A 23443-nucleotide genomic window follows, 5' to 3' on the forward strand; every position below is an offset into this window, starting at 1 on the left:
TCCAAGATTTAGATTAAGAAATCTAAATCTTAGATTAAGAAATCCTGAAGACATTCACCTTTAGTGCACAAAAGTAATATTAGAATTTGTAAAGGTGTGTGCACAAGTCTGAATTATGTTAATATGAAAAGACAATTATCTACATGAGACTGAAAGGTAATTGTCTCCCTCAGTTGAGACAGAATAGCACATTATAACAAGAATCGTCATCACAAAATTTAAAATACTTTGTATCACATTGAATATGGCAAGCATCCAGCACAACCGACATCCTTTAAGTTCTAATACCTAAGACTAGACCTAGAGCAACTATGCTGACAGACTGCATGTAACACATAGTAATGTGGAAAGACAGAACATTGGTATTTTTAGTTACTTTACCCTCTATCACCTAAAAGTATCCAAGTAGGCTATCTATTTCATTTGTAGACCTAAGGAATAATGGTTGCTGGCAATTATACATACAAATCTAGAGAATGCTAAGAGAGTTATTATTATTTAAACACACCCCTTCTAATATAGACTATTTTGTGAAGCGGCAATAAAATTCTATAGAGTAAGATAAAATGGGGCTTCCCAGGTGACTCTAGTGGTAAAAATCCACCTGCCAATGCAGGAGATGTGGGCTCAATCTGTGGGTCTGGAAGATTCTCTGTAGTAGAAATTGGCAATCTGCTCAAGTTTTTTTGCCTGGAAAATTCTATAGACAGAGGAGTCTGGTGGGCTGTAGTTCACGCAGCTGCAAAGAGTCAGACACTACTGACCAACTGAACATATGATAAAAGTTACTTCAAGGTTTTCTTGCTGACCAACTAATAAAACGTTTAAATAGCACTAGTCTAAAACGTGCTTTTGAGTTGCAAAGTTGTGGGAATAAACATAACCCTAAGAGATAGCAGGCCATCAGATTTGTTATTCTCTGGAAGAATCTGTTGATTGGCACAAGGCTTCAGCTCTGAGACCAGTGACCAGTAAGGAAGGTTAATTGCATGGATGTTCATGAATAGACGTGGTTCAGAGTCTGGATCTGAGAGAGAAGAAACTTTAAAGCTCAACAAGTCTCACAGTGACTTGGCCTTCTGGTTCTCCCCCTGGACCTGGAAGAGTAGTTTCAGGTTTGTGGATCAAGACAGTTCGAAAGTGCCCCTTTGGGGATCTGGGAGTATATTCCAATATACTGATTCCATAAATCTTATGTCTACACACACTGCCCTAGATCCTGCTGAAATCCCAGAGAGTGATCAAGTAGGCTTCTCATGTGGATTTAACAGAGCTCAAAGTTACTATTGTATTACAGTATCTGCCCAGAATAGAGTGTTTCAGGCTTGCATCCAAGGTCTGTAACATGTGTAGGTCAAGTTCTTGTGTATGGATTTCTAGGCCACTAGTTTAATACATTTGGTGAATATAGTAAGTTTTTTGAAACTGTGTGAAAATTATGTGGTATGTGGTTATTTGGGCTTTCTGGTAGCTCAGACAGTAAAGAATCTGCCTGCAGTGTGGGAGACCTGTATTTGATCCCTGGGTTGAAAAGATCCTCTGGAGGAAGGCATGGCAACCCACTCCAGTATTTTTGCCTGGAAAATCCCATGGACAGAAGAGCCTGACTGGCTGCAGATCATGGGGTCACAGAGTCAGACATGACTGAGCGACTAAGCACAGCATGGCACATGTGGTTATTTTATAAAAACTTAATTCTCATAATCCTATGAGATAGTTGCTATTTATGCCCTGATTTTACAGATGTAGCAACTAAAGCATAGAAAAGCTCATGTATCTTGGTAAAGATCACATTTAGATTAATCCTTTGTCTGTTTCTTCATTTGCTATTATTTTCTCCCAATCTGACGGCTGTCTTTTCACCTTACTTATAGTTTCCTTTGTAGTGCAAAAGCTTTTAAGTTCCAGAAAAATAAATGACCCAATCAAAAAATGGGCCAAAGAACTAAACAGACATTTCTCCAAAGAAGACATACAGATGGCTAACAAACACATGAAAAGGTGCTCAACATCACTCATTATTAGAGAAATGCAAATCAAAACCACAATGAGGTACCATTACACGCCAGTCAGGATGGCTGCTATCCAAAAGACTACAAGCAATAAATGCTGGAGAGGGTGTGGAGAAAAGGGAACCCTCTTACACTGTTGGTGGGAATGCAAACTAGTACAGCCACTATGGAAAACAGTGTGGAGATTCCTTAAAAAACTGGAAATAGAACTGCCATATGACCCAGCAATCCCACTTTTGGGCATACACACTGAGGAAACCAGATCTGAAAGAGACACGTGCACCCCAATGTTCATTGCAGCACTGTTTATAATAGCCAGGACATGGAAGCAACCTAGATGCCCATCAGCAGATGAATGGATAAGGAAGCTGTGGTACATATACACCATGGAATATTACTCAGCTGTCAAAAAGAATTCATTTGAATCAGTCCTAATGAGATGGATGAAACTGGAGCCCATTATACAGAGTGAAGTAAGCCAGAAAGATAAAGAACATTACAGCATACTAACACATATATATGGAATTTAGAAAGATGGTAATGATAACCCTATATGCAAAACAGAAAAAGAGACACAGAAATACAGAACAGACTTTTGAACTCTGTGGGAGAATGTGAGGGTGGGATGTTTCAAAAGAACAGCATGTGTACTATCTATGGTGAAACAGATCACCAGCCCAGGTGGGATGCATGAGACAAGTGCTCGGGCCTGGTGCACTGGGAAGACCCAGAGGAGTCGGGTGAAGAGGGAGGTGGGAGGGGGGATCGGGATGGGGAATAAGTGTAAATCTATGGCTGATTCATATCAATGTATGACAAAACCCACTGAAATGTTGTGAAGTAATTAGCCTCCAACTAATAAAAAAATTAAAAAAAAAAAAAAAAAAAAAAAATCACATTTAGTGAAGACAGAAACAAAATAAAGTCAGTGATATTCCAGAGTCTCTGATCTCAAACATTCATCTGACCTACCACATGATGTCTCTTATGTCCCTTTCCTATACGAATTTCCCTTCTTTTAGGAACTTTGGAACTGAAGCTTTGAGTGAGGTTGCTGAATCATGTCAGAAACGGTGTCCAGAAAGGGAGAACACATCATTTCCTTTTTTTCCCATCCCATCAGTGAAGTATTATTGAGATAGGTAATAATGAGGGATAGAGGTCTTTTGAAATTTTGCAGTAGAAGATTTTGAGGATTCAACTTAACTGTGGCAGTTTTTAGGCTAACGGTCAAGACCAACAGCAAAAAGATGTTTTGAATGGTAAGCTTTAACAAAGAGGGTTGTTGGAATTTAGGGAACAGGGTTTGATGACTATGCCCTGAGAAGCCTGAAGGGGAAGACATCCTGTGGAGATAAGATATCTGTGGCGCTTCATCTTCTGGGCTTACAAATCAGGTTCCATCGTCACAAAAGGAGCTCCATATCTCATGAAAAAATTGTTAGATAAGAATGCTAATATATTAATTTGCAATGAGAACTATAGTCCCCTGTGCACTGGAATACTTGCATCAGCATGGGCAGCACATTCTCTCACTGCAGGCAGGCCAGTGCAGAAAACCAAATTATAATCAGATAGAAGGTTGCTTGATTAGTATGGAATTAGAGAAAGAATCAGTTAGATGATTGTAGGTTTAATGGGGTGAGACAAAAACAGCCTGATATGTCCATCTCCACAGCAGGGATAGCTTTTTAAATAGCAATATAATATTCACACTGCACTGACCTAAATTCCCTCTCCCCTCGTGGAGCTGGGAGAGGCACAGCCAACTTTTCTCTTGTCATTATGATTTTCCTGTAACTATTTTCTGACCAGTTTCCTTTCTGTTGGTGAGTTATCTTTTTTTTTTTTTGAAATATGTTGAATATTTTTAGTTTAATTTGCTCAAGTCAAAAAAAAATCCTTTCTTTCAAATTATTTCTACTGACTTTTCTAATTTGTCTTTGGATTCCTGCTCAGAGAACAGCTGAAGTTCTAAGTATTTCCATTTATTATTAGCTTAGCAGAATAAAATCTCAAAGAAGTAATATATGATAAGTATGACTTCTCATTTACCCTCTCTGATGCCTATACATTTTGCTTATTAAAAAGTAAGCAAAAGTCAATAAAGGAAGATTTGATAAGGAGATGTTAAAAACTGAGGGTATATCCTAGACTTAATTCACATAATCACATTCAACGCAAGAGTCCCATATATTTTTTCTGTCCTTTGTTGTTGTTGTCCAGTCACTTAGTCGTGTTAGACGCTTTGTGACCCCATGGACTGCAGCACGCCAGGCTTCCCTGTCCTTCACTATCTCCTGGGGTTTACTCAAACTCAAGTCCGTTGAGTCGGTGATGCCATGCTACCATCTCATCCTCTGTTGCCCTTTTCTTTCTATCCTTAGCCCATGAATTGAAATAATTGAGTCTCAAAAGGTTACATTAATGCCTTACAAGGTCTTAAAGATGACACAACTATTCATTCACATTTGTTGAACTGTTCTTATTCAAATGAAACAGCTTTAACTCTGGAAGACTATTTTTATAAGTGTTAAAACCAGAATTTTTAACTTATTTATTGTTTAACTTGAAAATTCTATTAACCAGAATATCCTATTTCCAAGTCTTTGGCTCAATTGGTATATTTACATTTATATCAACTCTGTAATATAAAATCTCTTATGTTTCCGAACACAGTACAGTGTCCAGAGCATACTTTGCTGCTGCTGCTGCTAAGTCACCTCAGTCGTGTCCGACTCTGTGTGACCCCATAGACGGCAGCCCACAAGGCTCCCCCATCCCTGGGATTCTCCAGGCAAGAACACTGGAGTGGGTTGCCATTTCCTTCTCCAATGCATGAAAGTGAAAAGTGAAAGTGAAGTCCCTCAGTTGTATCCGACTGTTAGCAACCCCATGGACTGCAGCCTACCAGGGCTTCTCCGTCCATGGGATTTTCCAGGAAAGATTACTGGAGTGGGTTGCGATTGCCTTCTCTGGAGCATACTTTAGGCTTGGTAAACTCCTAGAGGAATAAGCTAGGTTCTTAGACCCTTTCTTCCATTGGATTCAACACTGTTAGCATGATACTTTCCCCAAGGTGTAACAGTTGCTGTTGATGATGACCTGTTTTACATCTTCTCATCCACCTCTAAGTTTATCAGTATCTTTGAAGTACACATCCTGAACACCCTGCTAGCATCTCACCATAAGAGTCTGTATCTTTGTTTCTCTGCCTGGTAGATTTCTTCAGTTCCAAGAAAGCAGGACACCCTAGAAATGCTGGAATACAACATACCCAGAATAACTTCACTGAATTTGGAAGACAAATTATTCCAGCTTCCCAAACTTCTATGAGATAATTGGGTAGTATAATACATGTTACTAGATGCCTAAAGAGTCCCACTGGAGATTTAGCCCCTAAGTATCACTTCTAATTAACACACCTTTTATTGACTCCCTGCATTCAGTCTCACTTTTACCACTCCATCACTTATGCTTCCTGGCTCTCAGATAAATTGTGCCTATTTCAAGGCATGATTTTGTGGGAACCCAAGAAAAGCAAGTCACTCACTTATGATTTTCTATCATGATGAACTCACTGTGTTGTTAGTCAATCGCATTTTACTATTAAACATAGAGAATGAGTCTTTATTTAGAACCACTGAATGACATATAATAGAGCTCCTTCTTCTACTTCCCTAGGACTTGACAAGGGAAGTCCTTGTTTCTGAAGATTCTCAAGAATTATAGGTGATTTTTAACTTTGCAGATGGTCAAGCATGATTCTTTAGCAAGAATTCAAATTTTTGAATTATTATTTTGCTTTGGAAAAGAACCTGTTAATGTATTTAATACTCTTGAGAGTCCCTTGGACTGCAAGGAGATCCAACTAGTCCATCCTAAAGGAAATCATTCCTAAATATTCATTGCAAGGACTGATGCTGAAGCTGAAACTCCAATACTTTGGCCACCTGATGTGAAGAACTGACTCATTTGAAAAGACCCTGATGCTGGGAAAGATTGAGGGAGGGAGAAGGGAATGGCTCAGGATGAGATGGTTGGATGCATTACCGGCTCAACGGACATGAGTTTGAGTAAACTCCAGGAGTTGGTGATGGACAGGGAGGCCTGGCGTGCTATGGTTCATGGCGCTGAAAAGAGTCGGACATGACTGAGCGACTGAACTGAAATGATCAATGATCAGAGCCTTTTACCTGTTAATTCCACTTCTAGGAATTTACTTCAAGGAAATATATTTTAAAAATGGTGTATGCACCTGATTATTTTTCTCAAATACCAACCAGTAAGATACCAAAGAACTTCAGAAAAATTGTTCCCTGATATGTCCACTTTTGGTATTAAAGTTTTATTTACCTTTCTTGTACTCTCTTTGTATATTATATGTATGAAAGTGAAAGTGAAGTCACTCAGTTGTGAACGACTCTTTGCAACCCCATGGACTGTAGCCTACCAGGCTTTTCCATCCATGGGATTCTCCAGGCAAGAGTACTGGAGTGGGTTGCCATTTCCTTCTCCAGGGGATCTTCTCAACCCAGGGATGAAACCCAGGTTTCCCACATTGTAGGCAGATGCTTTACCATCTGAGCCAACAGGGAAGGCATATTAAATGTATAATTATATATATATATATATATATATATATACACACCATTAATATAATATATATATAATAAAAAATATATATACCATTTTTTCCACTATACAAAAATCAACTTTTAATTGTTTACAATCCACTAGACAAAAATCAACTTTTAATTGTTTACATATATATATATATGTCAGATGTGAAAATAGGCATTTCAGAACAGAACTGCTTAGAATAATAGCTAATAAAAGGTTGAAAATAATCTTAATGTCCAACAATGAGGAATAATCAATTGGATCATAATGCATTAACTAGTTGTAAAATTATGTAGTTGAAGAGATGGGACTAACAAATATAAGATTGATGTGATGCTAAATGAAAAGAAGCTATGGAAAAAATTTGTGTTACAGTTACCTTGCAAATATAAGGGTTGCATATGGACAAGAGATGGAACAGAACTGGTTAAAGCTAGCTATAATCTACCACAATCATGTCCTCTTTTCATATATAAGCAAAGAAAAGAAATGAGAAGCAAAGAATGTTGTTAGGACTATAATTACAATGTGTGCAGAATTCAAAGGTTAAGATAGTGTCAAATAATTATAAACATTGACAGCATATGCCTCTATTTCCTCCCCACCTCAATGAGAACAGAGATAATGGGCAATGATATCACAACTATACTATCAACTTAGAAATCCTAGATTAAAATGTTAGGAATAAAAGCACGCAGGAAAGGAGAAAATGATCCCAGGGAGATGATGTGATTTGCTAAAGTTAATTAGCTGGAGAGCCAGAATCGGCTCTGGTCTTCTGAACATTAGTGTAGAGTTCAGACAATTTCTTTATCTGTAAGTGGAGTAATAGCTCCTGCCCGCTATAGGTCTTTGGCTCTTGTAGGAATTATATGAAAGGGAATTCATAAGGGAGCTCTGTACATTGCAAATCCAGTCAACAATGAAGTAATGCAGAGTTTAAAAGAAAAATGAAGCGATATGGAGGCTGGTGATTCACAATCTGTAGAGTTCAAAGGCATAAAGTCTTGAAAAGAAGGTCATTATCTAGCATGGGAGGTGCAGGATGTTGGCTACTCCCATGATATTTCTGAAGAATGAACGTCTTAGTCAGAACTGTGGTGGATCAAGTATAAGTTGCTGATGCCTGGTTCTCTTTCCCCAGACATGATAGTGCCCATGCTTTGTACCTGTACTACCCGGGGGTGGTTCAGACAAGAAGAGCTAGAGCTGTCAACTTAGCTCTGTCTCCTCTCATCCTCATTTTCAGACACACTACACACAGTGTCTCCCTTAAGACTTGAACTCTGTTCTCTCCAACTAAGCCCCCCTGAGCCAAGGGCAGGTCAGCTTGGGCTTTCAGAAGAACCCATGCCAAGCTACTCCAGGTCTCTATAGGGTCTTTACAATCAGGTAGGATGATTTAGAACTTTGTAGGGATATGAAAGAACAAATCTGCACATAGAAGATGCCCAACAAGTGTTGAAGTGCTGAGAAAGGATGACACTCTGCTAAGTAATATAAGGTTCAAATTGTGAATTAGTACTTTAAACATTAAAAACACTATTATTTTCAAGTACTACATTTTTATGAAATATATTTATGTATATATGTATGTATATATATGTATGCATATGTGTGTGTGTGTATATATATATATACGATGTACTACAATAAACTCAAAGAAATCAGAAAAAAATCAAGGGGGCTTCCCTGGTAGCTCAGCTGGTAAAGAAACTGCCTACAGTGCAGGAGATCTTGGTTCAGTTCCTGGGTTGAGAAGATCCCCTGGAGAAGGGAACAGCTACCCACTCCAGTATTCTGGCCTGGAGAATTCCATGGACTGTATAGTCCATGGGGTCACAAAGAGTCAGATACCACTGAGCGACTTTCACTTTTGCAATAAACAAGGGGCTAGATAGTTTAAGATCTAGATTCTAGTCTTGGTTCCATCACTAACTTGGTCTATGACTGCGGATGATTACTTGAACACTCTAGGCCTCTTTATAAAATAGATTTTTCTAGATGATTCCTAAGATATTTTTTAACTCTAATGTTCTATGACTATATATGAACAACATTAAAAACAAACCTAACATATATTTACAAATAAGCCTCCCTTTCAGGGGAATAGTACAACAACAAAAACAAAGTGAGGTTTTTGACACGTGTCACCCAATACTAAATCACCTATGGTATATATATCAACACAGGTTTTACTGAATTTTCAATCTGGCTGCATAAAGACAAATATTCTAATAAATAGCATAATTCTGAAACTTAAGGTCTCTTTCTTTCTACATCTTTCTGCCATCCCCACCTTTCTACAGAATTCTGTTTAGTTGCTCATTCATGTCTGACTCTTTGCGACCCCATGGACAGCAATACGGCAGGCTTCCCTGTCCTTCACCATCTCCCAGAACTTACTTAAACTCAAGTCCATTGAGTCAGTGATGCCATCCAACCATCTTGTCCTCTGTCATCTCCTCCTCCTCCTGCCTTCAATCTTTCCCGGCGTCGGGGTCTTTTCTAATGAGTCCACTCTTTGCATCAGGTGGCCAAAGTATTGGAGCTTCAGTTTCAGCATCAGTCCTTCCCTTGAATATTCAGGATTGATTTCCTTTAGGATCGACTGGTTTGATCTCCTTGCAGTCCAAGGGACTCTCAAGAGTCTTCTCCAGCACCACAGTTCAAAAGCATCAATTATTCCACGTTAGTCTTCTTTATGGTCCAATTATCACATCCATACATGACTACTGGAAAAACCATAGCTTTAACTATATGGACCTCTGTTGGCATTATTTTGTCAGCAAAGTAATTTCTCTGCTTTTTAATACAGTGTCTGGGTTTGTTATAGCTTTTCTTCCAACGAGCAGGCATCTTTTTTATTTCATGGCTGCAGTGATTTTGAAGCCCAAGAAAATGTGGTCTCTCACTGTTTCCATTGTTTCCCCATCTATTTGCCATGAAGTCGTGGCACCGGATGCTGTGATCTTCTTTTTTTTTTGAATGTTGAGTTTTAAGCCAGCTTTTTTACTCTCCTCTTTCACCTTTGTAATGTAGATTTTAAGAACATACATTCAGCCAGATTGAGTTCAAAGTCAGGGTTTGCTAACATATAGCTGATGACTTTAGAAAATTATTTAGCTTTTCTATGTCTCATTTAAAATAACTATAATGATATTACTAACCTTGAAAGGTAGTTGCAAGGATTAAATGACATTATACATAAAGCTCTGAGAACACTTAACGTGTGTTAACTTTTAAGAGTATAAATAATATATATATCCTTTACAAGTGGGATATCATATCTTGAGAAAACAGTAGCTTGTTATGGGAGCTTGTTGAGTACCTATATGTTGTCCGGGTGTCAATGCCTACTAGTAAGTTTAAAGCTTCAGCTGTAGTTCAGGAAGAGGTCTAGCCGGCCTTGTGGTTTATATTCATCAGGTTTATATTTACTCACATAGGCAGAGATTTCACATCTATAAGTAGCTAACATTATCCATGAACAAAAATTGTGTAAGGAGAGAAGAGGGTGGAAGAACAGGACTTTCTTTTGACACCTACTCTTAAGAAACAGGTTGAGGTAAAGGACTGAATGGACCATACGACAAGTAGCCAAAGAACTAAAGAGTGATTCCATAAAAGTCGAAGTACGGAGTTTCAAGCAGAAGGTACTCAAAACAGTCAAGTTATATAGACTTGAGGCCAGATAAAGACTGTCAAAAAATCATTGCCTCTGACAATCCAAAGGTTATTTCTAATCTTTGAGAGAACAGTCTTGGGGGAATGATGAAGGAAGAAACTAGATTTCAGGTGACTAGGGAATATATAGGAGGTGGAAAATACAAGTCAGGGTGTGAAGATTACCATTTCAATATGGTGTCAGGTAAATGACTGCTGCTGCTGCTGCTAAGTCAGTTGAGTCGTGTCCGACTCTGTGCGACCCCATAGATGGCAGCCCACCAGGCTCCTCTGTCCCTGGGATTCTCCAGGCAAGAATACTGGAGTGGGTTACATTTCCTTCTCCAATGCATGCATGCATGCTAAGTCGCTTCAGTCATGTCCGACTCTGTGTGACCCTATGGACAGCAGCCCACCAGGCTCCTCTGTCCACGGAATTCTCTAGGCAAGAATACTGGAGTGGGTTGCCATTTCCTTCTCCACAGGTAAATGAAGTTCATACCTGATCCAGCTGAGAACAAGAACTCAAAAATACGGTCATGTGCTTTTAAGATATAACCTAGTATTTTGTATAATTAGTGTTTTAGTATAATTTACTTAGTATTTCAGTATAATTTACTACATATAGTAAGTTACATATGTACACACAGATATGTATATGTGTATGTATACGCATGTATATAGGGCTTCCTCAGTGGCTCTGTGGTGAAGAATCTGCCTGTAATGCAGGAGAAACAGGAGACGCAGGTTCAGTCCCTGAGTCAGGAAGATACCCTGGAGGAGGGCATGGCAACTCACTCCAGTATTCCTGCCTTGGGAATTCCAGGGACAGAGGAGCCTGGTGGGCTATAGTCCATGGGGTTGCAAAGGATCACACATAACTGAAGCAACTGAGCACACATGCATGCATGTATACACACACACACACACACATGCATAAATGCTAATATTTAGCATTTATCAGTCCTGCTTATTTTTTAAGCTAAAATTTCCACTGATACTTAGCATTTGAGCATAGCAGTTTTATGTATCCTTCTATTTCCTAGCTTTATTTAAGTCAGAGGATACTGACAAATTAGTATTTGTAAAATTCTTTCTATTTAAGGTGGTAGAAAATGAGGGAAAAGATAGTAGAAAGAAAGGAATAAAAGTGCCAAGGACTAAGGTTGTAAGTTAAAAAAATAGAGAAAAGAAAGCTAACAAGGAATAAAGCAAAACATTACTTCTGCAAATCAGAAAAAAGCTTAAAGCAGCTGCAGAAGTTGTTGCTGATGAATTCAGTTCTTATCCTGAATATCTTTTCCGACTATAAAGGCAAGACATTTTGAGAAAGATTTCTGGGGTCATAGCTGAAGTTTTCACATCAGGATTAGTTTAGATCTCTGGATCTCTGACTCATGACCTCCTAAACAGAATATAAATTTGCTCTCAGAAGAAGGAAGGCAAGTTAATCTAGCAGAATGCTCTAAGTAGGTCCCCGAAAGAAACATTTTTATCCATTCTACCGAAATTGGAGAAAAGGCTAAATTTAGCTCTGATAGACCTCTGAATTGTCTACTAAATGCCACTGTGAATGCTGTTAAACAAAATAACCCTGTGCTGCATAGGAGAAGCCAATGAACACAGAACGAATGCTGTCATTAGAAACAATTAATTCCATTTCTGTCACCATTTTAGATTATCTCATCAAGGAAGAACCATAATGTTTATTGGACGTTTGTAATTAAAAACATTTTCTATGAAAAAAATTACTCTTTCTCAAAGTAGATTTTGAAAACTATATGTGCTGTTAATGTCTGGCATGGTCTTGTCACAGGTAAATATGGTGGTGAATAAAATTCAGGGGTGAAGGCAGACTCCAACTCCCAGAATTGTGAGAAGATGCTAATATGCAAATGGAAAGTTTCCCATTTTGTATTTATTCAAAAGAGCAACATACACACACACACACACACAAGCAAAAGAATAGAGAAACTCTAAGAGCTAGACTATAAAGGAGACCAAGTTTAACATAGGCACTCTCTTACTTTCTGTTTTCATACATTCTCCTTCGTCTATCAAAATTAGGTGCTTATTATGAGTTTTGATTTTTAAAGATTCTGTTCTCAACCAGGAGTCAATAAAGCTGTATTTTCACTAAAAAGCTGTTTAGAGTTAGTTCCTCTAGCACAGCTGAATTTTAAACAGTCAACCAACAAATACTATATATATATATCTTATGTGTGTAGTACTGTGGGGTTACAGAAGGCCTAGATGTTGCTCAAAGCATATTATCTTTGTTAGGCTAATAAAAGATGACACAGAGAACAATAAAGATGACATTTGATTAACCCCTGTTGATGGAGCTACTGTCTTATATTAATAGCATTATCCATTCCAAACAATGTAGTAGTATAAGAGAGAGTCTAGCCTTCCAGTGAAAATGATAGAATCTGGGGCCAGTTTACTGGTTCTGCCATATATTAGCTGTATGACCATGGGCAAATCCCTGAAAATACACTTGCTTCAGTTTCATATATTTATCATGGAGGCAAATCTAGTATCTTCCTCATAGAATTGAATTTGTCATTTCCCTCCTCTCTATGAGAGGTGTTTGGTCGGGGATGAACACTGCCAAGCAAGTGCCTCCAGCATCATTTTCAGGTTTAGTAGGTAGATAGTAGATGTGAATACAGAGGATTCATCACATCCAATTTAACATTTCTGGGCTTCTGATAGTACTATAGGTGCCTCGTTATTCAATGACACTAATGAATTCTCTTCTTCATTGGAGCGTAGATGGCTATAGAAGAAAGGCTAGAAACCACATGAAAAGCCTGGTGTCAGAATCCCAGAGATGGTAGGAAAAGTCCTGACACTAAAGCACAAGGCAAGGAAGCCATTTAGCTCAGGGACACCCGTGGACACAGTCTTGCTCACCAGCGGATAGGGACATGGCTTAGTGGGTATATGAGTGATTCAGGCAGCAGGAGTCACTTTGGGGGTAAGGAAGCCAACACAAAGCTTTTGTTCTGAAGGGATGTCAACATTCCAGCTGCTAAAAGGAGAGCAGCTGGATGGTGGCCTGACATTGAGCTTGCCCTGAACTTTCCTACGGTTTCCCCACTCTTTCCAGGTCTTTCTCTCTAACTCTCTCCATGTACTGACATTTTACTTGTTCTTAAAGCTATGTAAGTGAGGAATATAGATGGGATTCTGTTACTTCCCACAAAAAGGAAAACAAAGTCAACAAAAACTTACAAAGAAAAATACATATAGACTTACATAATTAAAATACACAGAAAAGTCCAGCACATAGGATTTGCTTCAAGCATGCCTGGGCTCAGTTTTTGGAAGATGTCGTTGATGATAGTGATGTGACAATAGAGCCTAGTTGCAGAAACACAGCCAAGCAATGGGAAGGTACTAGTCTTACAGAAAAGGGAGATGGCTAACATGTTGGATCAAAGCCAGAACTGACCTCTTCGGCCTGATTGCTGTAGATTTTGTGTCTACTCTTCACCTAGCACTGTGGCCAGGAGCATGGACTCTGTTGACCGGCCTAGATTTTCCCAGGTCCTCACAAATCACCAGGTGGGGCCAGCACCACCAGACTACAAGGGCTGACACCGGGGAGAAGAAGTCCCCAAGTGAAAATACGATCATGAAATTCTGTTACAGCAGGAGAGGAATAAATGGTTGATTTATGGAAGGAAAAAAAAAAAAGCCACTGCCACTACTAAAAATAACCTACAAATCCCACTGATGAAGCCTTGTTTATATTTTATTTCCTTCAGGAAATTTTTCCTGAAAATTCAGGAAATTTTCACCAACCAGAAGTGAACCCTTCCCCTCCAAGTTCTGCTAAGCAATTCTGTTTATTTGCCTTGTCATATTCACTTGTTTATGTGCCTTCTCTCCTTTTATAATTCCTGTTTAAAGGCACTATTTTGTTTACACCTGAATTGAACATAGAGTCTAACACAACACTTGCATATGGAAACTGTCATTAAGAAATATTGGCTACTGTGTTTATATATAGATTTCTTTTTGATTTGAAAGTTAGATGTATCATTTTTAGAAAAATGAAATAGCTGTAAATGATTAAGGACACATAAAATCAGTCATGGATAGCTTTTGGGAATTTCTAATATTATTATTCTGCAGAGTTTATTTACTGTTTGTATTTTCATCAGTCTTTAATCATCCATAATTATTTCACTTTTCTAAAAAAAATTATATTAACCAATATTAGTTGAACACCTTGATGCATAGAAAGTGAATAACATGGTGCTTCTCTATAGTCTCAGTTTCTCAAATAAGCCTAGTATTGTAATTTTTGTTGCACAGATTATGACTGAAATATACAGAGGTTAAAACAAGTAGCTGAGCTGTAGAGCTTGAGATGGAGACTGGATTTGAATTCAGATCTGACTGAAATACTGAGGGCTTTCATCATACCACAAATATGGTATGCTTTATGTTTTAACACTTATGCGTCCTGCATTTCATCACGTGGGAGTGAGCTGTTGCTTTTCTGTGGTCTTTACTAGAAGGTGAGAGCATATTTTCATTGTTTTCTTCATTTTCAAGCCCCTAATACCAAGTAATAATATTTTTCCTTCCTCCCTTCTTTCCTTTTCTCCTGCCTTCTTTTTTTTTTGTTATAATCTTTGAAGTAGTTGTGGAATATTCTGCGTTTAGAAAGATATAATGGCATTGGGGTCCCCTGCTTGGCTTCTTGTGATAAAGAAGTTTAGGCTTAATCCTTGCTTCCCTCAGTAAAAATTCTATCCTCTTGAAGAAGATTGTAAACTTTGTCTCCTTTTCCTTAAAATGGCTAATAATAATAGTGCTTATTTTATAGGGTTCCTGTGAGACTTAAATGGAATACTTTATGAACACCATTAACTGTGAGCCTGGTACATAGTAAACACACAATAAAATCTGTGCACTATTGGCTACTACTTATTTTATGACGTACATTTGATCTTTCAGACTTTATGACCTTTGAATTATTTTAAAATTTTGAATATCTATTTCCAAAACCAGAAAGTAGAACTTTTCAAAATAACCAAGAGATAGCAGTCAAATAAAGGTTAATGCAAATCATGCATGCATGTATAGCATTAAATATATAAAACCATAATAACCATTCTGTGGCATCCGATGATCCAGGGAATTCAGAATCTCATGGAACTGTCCCAGTGTTATTATCTCATAAATTGAAAAGCTCATAGTATCAACTTCTAATGAGGTCAAGCTAATCTCAACAAGCATGAGAATAGGTCCAAAATCTGACTACAAAGTGAAAATTCAGCCAATGGAACTGTTGAAAATATTTTGTTTTCAGTTATTTCTTTTCTTTTCCTCCCCTGAAAAATCTAAGAAAGATCAGAGACATAATGTCCAAACAGGTCATTATTATTTTTAACCATAACACCACCTTAACTCTGGGATAGACTCCCTTTGTTTTAGTTGGGTCAGATTGTTGCCTTGAAGGGTAGAGGACAGACTAGTGAACCTGAGTCCTGAGTCAGAAATGACTGATGGACAGCACAAAAGGGAGGAAGATAGGGGATGACTCAAACCATATTTAACATCTGCAGAGTTAATGATTGTTACTTCTTTCTCCAACCTGCTCTAACATCTCCCTCTCACCAATGTCCTGTGGTTGCTAAGCAACCTCTCCTAGAAGTAGTGGCATGAGCAGGATCTGTCAAGTTCATTATTTTTGCCTTAAAGAGGCAGTGGCTGTGATGAAAGTAAAGGTACTATACTTTATCTCTGCTTGTACTTCACTTCTGTTTCTCTCAGCCCCATTCCTTTCTTCTTGCTTTTAGGTGCTCCTGGAGATCTAGAAAGAATTGGAGGTGGTATTTTGTCTGAGAAGGAAGTAAGTGAAGGGGGGAAAAAGTTGAAAATGTTTATCTCAATTTCCATTTCCAGTTACTCTGAAAGCAGGTTACAAAATCAAACAATCTTGAAATTCAGCAGAAGAAGACAGGAATAAAATTAATGGTAGCTCTCTCCAAGGGATGATATACTTCAAGGGGAGAAGAAATCCTAGTTTCTCTGATCCACTCATTATATGTTTCGCTATGTGTTAACTATGAATCTAAGACAAAGTTACAGTCAGGCAGTGGTGACAGAATATTTAAGACGAAATTGGCTGTTACATGCAGGGCCTCTATTTATGCATATCAAAATGCTATGTTGGGATTGGAATTTCTTGTGTTTGATTTGTTCCACTGAAATTAACTGTTTAAAAAATTTTTTTTGGAGACTAAATTGGTCTGTATTCCTTTCTTCCAGGGAAATTTGATGAATCTCTTTGACATAAAGTTATATTCTCTTCCATGGAATAATTATAACAAAATAAAATACTGGCTAATAGCATTCAATTTGGAAGTATACAAATGTGAAGTCATAACTTAATTTCAGTTTAATAGTTACATAATCCTGGATCCTGGATGGATCACTTAAGTCTTGCTAACCCTTGGTTTGATAATCTATAAAATGAGGATTCTAAATGTACTATCTTCGAGAGTAGTTGTGGAGATTAAACGAAGTAATTCATGTAAAGCTTAGAAGAGTGAATTGCACAAAATAAGTGTCAAATAGGTAGGATGTTAATATTACTTTTTAAAATTTTAGTTATTCCCAGTATCCTGCATTATTTGAGTGCATTACTATGCATTACTTCTGTGACAATGCTAAGTACAATGTTAAGTAATATCAAAAGCAAGTATCTTCATTCAGAGTTAATATTTATAAAAAAGTAATATTAAAAAAGAAGAGCCTTTTAGTTCCATTGAATGTCAGCTTTTTGGTGAGAGGATTTGGTTCTGCTAAAAATCCATACATATGTTATTGATCAAGAATGGTGACCCAGTGTTCTTTTTTTCCACCAGACTCCAGTCCTTCAGAAGAGCTGGGCAGTACATCAATGAATGTCCTTACACTTAAACAATAGTTCAACAGAAATAATTTGAGATACAATTTGACTGACAAAATAAAATCTTGGAAGATTTGTCTAAAATGAGATGAAAAATTCTCTGTCTTCAGCAATTTATTGGATTTTCAATATAACTAGATCAGTTGCAAAATCCAGAGAGTCTTAATTTAATACCTAGACCTTCTTGGAAAAGTTAAGCATTTCATTTCCCTTCTCATGGTTTCATACTAGCATTTTGCCTAAACTTGTATTTATTTTCTCTGCAGCCTCATGTTGCTAGTAAATGTGCTTAAGAAAGGTACACAGTAATTTAGTGATCATTTTGAGAATAGAAGAATTTAGAGCTCAGATAAATGTTAAACAGTAAAGAATGTTTATATATGCATAAGTGTTAGTCGCTCAGTCATGTCACTCTGCGACCCCATGGACTGTAGCCCGAATGGCTCCTCTGTCTGTGAAATTCTCCAGGCAAGAATACTGGAGTGGGTTGCATTTCCTTTCCAGGGCATCTTCTCAACCCAGGGATCAAATCCCTGTCTCCCACATTGCAGGCAGATTCTTTATCATCTGAGCCACCAGGGAAGCTCATATATGCATACTGCATATATTAAATATGGCATATATAATTATTTGTGAGAAGATACCTAAATTAGAAAGTGATGGGAATTTGGGTAATTCAATAGATACCTCATCAGTGACCCTCATCATATTCTTTTTTTTTCTTCCTGTTTCCTCACTTAATAAGAACAATATCACACTATCTGGCTTTCAAGAAAACTTATTGATAAATAAGAACATGTCTGATTCTTTGGGAGAAAGAGCATCAGGAAGAGGATTTCTGAGGATATTTTCGTTGAGTCAGCTGGACTTGAGGATAGGACTGTCTCTGATTTCCCCACTGGAGTAGCAATATTTTCTAATGGTGTCAGTTCAGTTCAGTCACTCAGTCGTGTCTGACCCTTTGCAACTCCATGAATCACAGCATACCAGGCTGTCCCTGTCCATCACCAACTCCCAGAGTTTATTCAAACTCATGTCCATCGAGTCAGTGTTGCCATCCAGCCATCTCATCCTCTGTCATCCCCTTCTCCTCCTGCCCTCAATCCCTCCCAGCATCAGGGTCTTTTCCAATGAGTCAGCTCTTCACATGAGGTGGCAAAAGTATTGGAGTTTCAGCTTCAGCATCAGTCCTTCCAATGAACACCCAGGACTGATCTTCTTTAGGATGGACTGGTTGGATCTCCTTGCAGTCCAAGGGACTCTCAAGTGTCTTCTCCAACACCACAGTTCAAAAGCATCAATTCTTCGGCGCTCAACTTTCTTCACAGTCCAAATCTCACATCTATACATGACTACTGGAAAAACCATAGCCTTGACTAGATGGACCTTTGTTGGCCAAGTAATGTCTCCGCTTTTTAATATGCTATCTAGGTTGGTCATAACTTTCCTTCCAAGGAGTAAGTGTCTTTTAATTTCATTGCTGCAATCACCATCTGCAGTGATTTTGAAGCCTCAGAAAATGAAGTCTGACACTGTTTCCATATTTCCCCATCTATTTCCTATGAAGTGATAGGACCAGATGCCATGATCTTAGTTTTTTGAATGTTGAGTTTTTGCCAACTTTTTCACTCTCCTCTTTCATTTTCATCAAGAGGCTTTTTAGTTCCTCTTCACTTTCTGCCATAAGGGTGGTGTCATCTGCATATCTGAGGTTATTGATATTTCTCCTGGCAATCTTGATTCCAGCTTGTGCTTCATCCCACCCATTGTTTCTCATGATGTACTCTGCATATAAGTTAAATAAGCAGGGTGTAGGGCATATAGATCACTCATATCAGGTTTTAGAGCTGTATCCTAACATGCACTTACTTAACCTTTCTACATCTTGGTTTCCATTGTGAATGAGAAGTTATAACAGAGGTGGTGTGATGACTATGTGCTTAACACGGTGGCTGGAACATATGTTTCATTATTAGTGTCTTCATCAACATTAACTTTTCCTCATTTAAGTCCATACATTCAAACTTTTGTGAATGCTGCATAAATGAGGAAATATTCTAAAGGTATTCCTAAGCCCATGATGTCTCTGTCAATAGGTAGGCCTATAATTCTAGTTACAGAAGTGGCCCAAAACTTCTGCAAGGAGATTGACTCCCACAGATACAAATTTCAGCAGCTTAAGTTAGGTAAGAATGAGCAGTGGGCTTACAAACATGCCCACTTACCAAGAATCTTGAGAATTTTGCCTTCAAATCTTATGGACACTACTGACTCTGATTGCAATTTTCCAGTTCAAAAATAAACATGGGAATGCATTTTGAACAAAGAGCCAGAAGTGGGGTTTAGGCCTACATTTGATTCTTTTGTGAGCATCGATATCCTTACTTAACTGAGAGTTTATTTGGTATCAGACATAAGATGGGTATAGCATATTAAATAAACTGTAATTCTCTTGTAATCCTAACACATATATTCAGGTTAGAGGTTCTTACCCTTCCTTTCTCTCTCAATTTGAACCAATTCCAAGAAAGCAGTGAATGTCATACCAAAGTGCTAAGAGTTATCATTCAGTTTCTATAAAGAGAATAGTCATTTATTCCATGAAATATGTTGGTGCTGCTAGGATCATAGTTATAGAAATATCTGAGGCTATGCCATTAAAGACTTTTTAAAGAGCAAACATAATCTTATGTAAGGATGAATAATATAAACATCTAGCATCTCATCAGAATCTTCTTTAAGCTACAAGGCATATGCTATATTCAAGACACTGATTTCCTATTTATTTGTAAGAATGTGATCCTAGCAATTGAAATTTCTGCTCTACAAATGGTTTTCAACTACTGACTGATCTATATTCCCTTTCTGGGAAGTTACATCTTTCAGGGCCAATTCCCAATTCATTAGCAGTGCCTCTTTTACAGAATGTAATAAATTTTAAGGAACTCTCCCCAAATGTATGTTTTTAGTTTAAACCAATGCAACTTTACACCTTGAACATAATTATTCACCAGATAAATTGTATTTCATTCAGCTACCATTTGTTTTGTGTTTCCTATGAGTCTGAATGAATGTCTTTCGTAGAACAAAATTCTAAGCAAAATCATCAGCATCAATCTTTCCTATGATCAGCATACAGTGTGTGAGTTAAAAGTATCACAGATATTATCATGAGTTGTCCTTAGAGGGATGGTGTTTGAATAGCTGGGAAGCAAAACTTCCTTCCTGTCCTAAGTATGGATTTATCTAGTTGGTACATAGCCATTAACAGATGTGGAGCCATAAACTTATATTTTTTATAGAGTCAGTTCCATCTAATACAGAGTCTTTCTCTGTCTCTGTCACTATCTCTAGTTCTAGGTCCATATGTGAAAACTGTCGCTTTCTCCCTCCAATATTATGTGCTGAACACATCAGTCTGTGTAGCTTTTATGCGTTTCTACTATAATTATGCAGGTTTAACCTTTACACATGAATAAGTTACTGTGTGGGTGGCAGGATGAACAGTTAAAGAGCACTGCTGTTGCAGAACAAGGACATGGGAAATAGAACAGCACAATGACTTTAAAAGTTTATGCTCTCTTAAATAGCTTTCTGTTGTGGTTACATTAGAGGAGAGTCTCAAAAAGCATTACCAGAGTGTTTATTTATTCACCATTGCATTTCTTCTAGCCTTAAAGAAATCGCAAATTTCTTAATCTTGTCCAGGAAGGTTCATGTAGTTGAAAGATTTCCCCTTTTCTGAATCAGTTGTTTGCATCAAGGCTTGCATTCATCTTTCTGACCACTGATTGCTTTAATTTTTCCAAATTAGAGAAATGACAAAGCTACTCTGTAGTGTTTATAGTGTCTCTAAATGGAGGTCTTAAAAACTTCTTGGATCATGATCTCTTATAGATATAGAATATCTGGAATCTGTAGGAAATATAAATAAGCATAATTTCAATAGTGTGAATAACAAGTTAGCAATTATTTTGTCATTCTAAGATATTTTACTCTGTGTATGTGTGAGTGAGTGTGTATTAGTATGTGTATGCAGTGGGGTAGAGTCGGAGGCCTTAAAAGGACATTAGTTATCAAGTAACTAATACGGCATGTTCCTTTGTATGTCTTTTCCATTAAATGGCTTTAGATGCAGAATGGATGCTTCCAAGAGATGGCTGAAAGCTTGTTCTGAAACCCAACACTTGGGTTCCTTGCCTCATGATGATGCTATTATAAGCACTTACACAGGGTCCACAGACCTGACAATATGCAAGGGATCTGAAAAGAATTTAGGAAATCAATATATCCTTTTTATATGTAAAATCTTACTGAAGGCAATCGTGTTCCATGGAAAGCAGCAGGGAAGGTCAAAGGGATGGAAAGAATTAAAGAAAAGGCTGGGGAGGATGGAAGCAATAGTATGTGAATAAGAACAAGCTGTATATTGTCACCCTGCTTATTTAACTTTTATGCAGAGTGCATCATGAGAAACGCTGGGCTGGATGAAGCACAAGCTGGAATCAAGATTGCCGGGAGAAATATCAATAACCTCAGATATATAGGTGACCCCACTCTTATGGCAGAAAGCAAAGAAGAACTGAAGAGCCTCTTGATGAAAGTGAAAGAGGAGAGTGAAAAAGTTGGCTTGAGGCTCAACATTCAGAAAACTAAGATCATGGCATCTGGTCCCATCAATACATGGCATATAGATGGGGAAACAGGGCAAACAGTGACAGACTTTATTTTGAGGGGGATCCAAAATCACTGCAGATGGTGACTGCAGCCATGAAATTAAAAGACACTTACTCCTTAGAAGCAAAGTTATGATCAACCTAGACAGCATATTAAAAAGCAAAGACATTACTTTGTCAACAAAGGTCCATCTAGTCAAGGCTATGGTTTTCCCAGTGGTCATGTATGTATGTGAGAGTTGGATGACAAAGAAAGCTGAGCACCAAAGAATTGGTGCTTTTGAACTGTGGTGTTGGGGAAGACTCTTGAGAGTCCCTTGGACTGCAAGGAGATCCAACTAGTTCATCCTAAAGGATACTAGTCCTGAATATTCATTGGAAGGACTGATGTTGAAGCTGAAACTCCAATACTTTGGCCACCTAATGCAAAGAACTGACTCATTTGGAAAGACCCTGATACTGGGAAAGATTGAAGGTGGGAGGAGAAGGGGATGACAGAGGATGAGATTGTTGGATGGCATCACCAACTCAATGGACATGAGTTTGAGTAAACTCCAGGAGTTGGTGATGGACAAGGAGGGCTGGTGTGCTGCGGTCCGTGGGGTCGCAAAGAATCAGACATGACCGAGGGGCTGAACTGAACTGAAGAACAAGCAAATCCACAATCCAGCTCACTGAACTGTTTTTAACTGAGCTGTGCTTTATCAGAGGTGTTAATGAATTGAACTTTTGACTCAACCTCAGTTCAGCTCAATTCAGTCTCTCAGTCATGTTGACTCTACGACCCCATGCACTGCAGCACTCTAGGCTTGCCTGTCCATCACCAACTCCTAGAGCTTGCTCAAACTCATGTCCATTGAGTCGGTGATGCCACCCAACCATCTCATCCTCTGTCGTCCCCTTCTCCTCCCAACTTCAATCCTTCCCAGCATCAGGGTCTTTTCCAAGGAGTCAGTTCTTCACATTAGGTGGCCAAAGTATTGGAGCTTTAGCTTCAGCATCAGTCCTTCCAATGAATATTCACAACTGATTTCCTTTAGGATGGACTGGTTGGGTCTCCTTGCAGTCCAAGGGACTCTCAAGAGTCTTCCCCAACACCACAGTTCAAAAGCACCAATTCTTCAGTTCTCAACTTTCTTTATAGTCCAACTCTCACATCCAAACATGACTACTGGAAAAACTATAGCTTTCACTAGATTACTTTGTTGACATAGTAATGTCTCTGCTTTTTAATATACTCTCTAGGTTGGTCATAACTTTTCCTCCAAGGAGCAAGCATCTTTTAATTTCCTGGCTGCAGTCACCATCTGCAGTGATTTTGGAGCCCCCCAAAATAAAGTCTGTCATTGTTTCCATTGTTTCCCCATCTATTTGCCATCAAGTGTTGGGTCCAGATGCCATGATCTCAACTTAGATGCTATGAATAATTACTTATGAAATCAGTCACAATGATTTCTAATTACAACTGGTGGATACTAATTGCTATGACCTGCACAGACGTTTTCACAAGCAAAATTCAGGTACTTCCT

The sequence above is a fragment of the Cervus elaphus genome, chromosome 15 (genome assembly GCF_910594005.1).
Source record: "Cervus elaphus chromosome 15, mCerEla1.1, whole genome shotgun sequence".
In the NCBI taxonomy this organism is placed as follows: domain Eukaryota; kingdom Metazoa; phylum Chordata; class Mammalia; order Artiodactyla; family Cervidae; genus Cervus; species Cervus elaphus.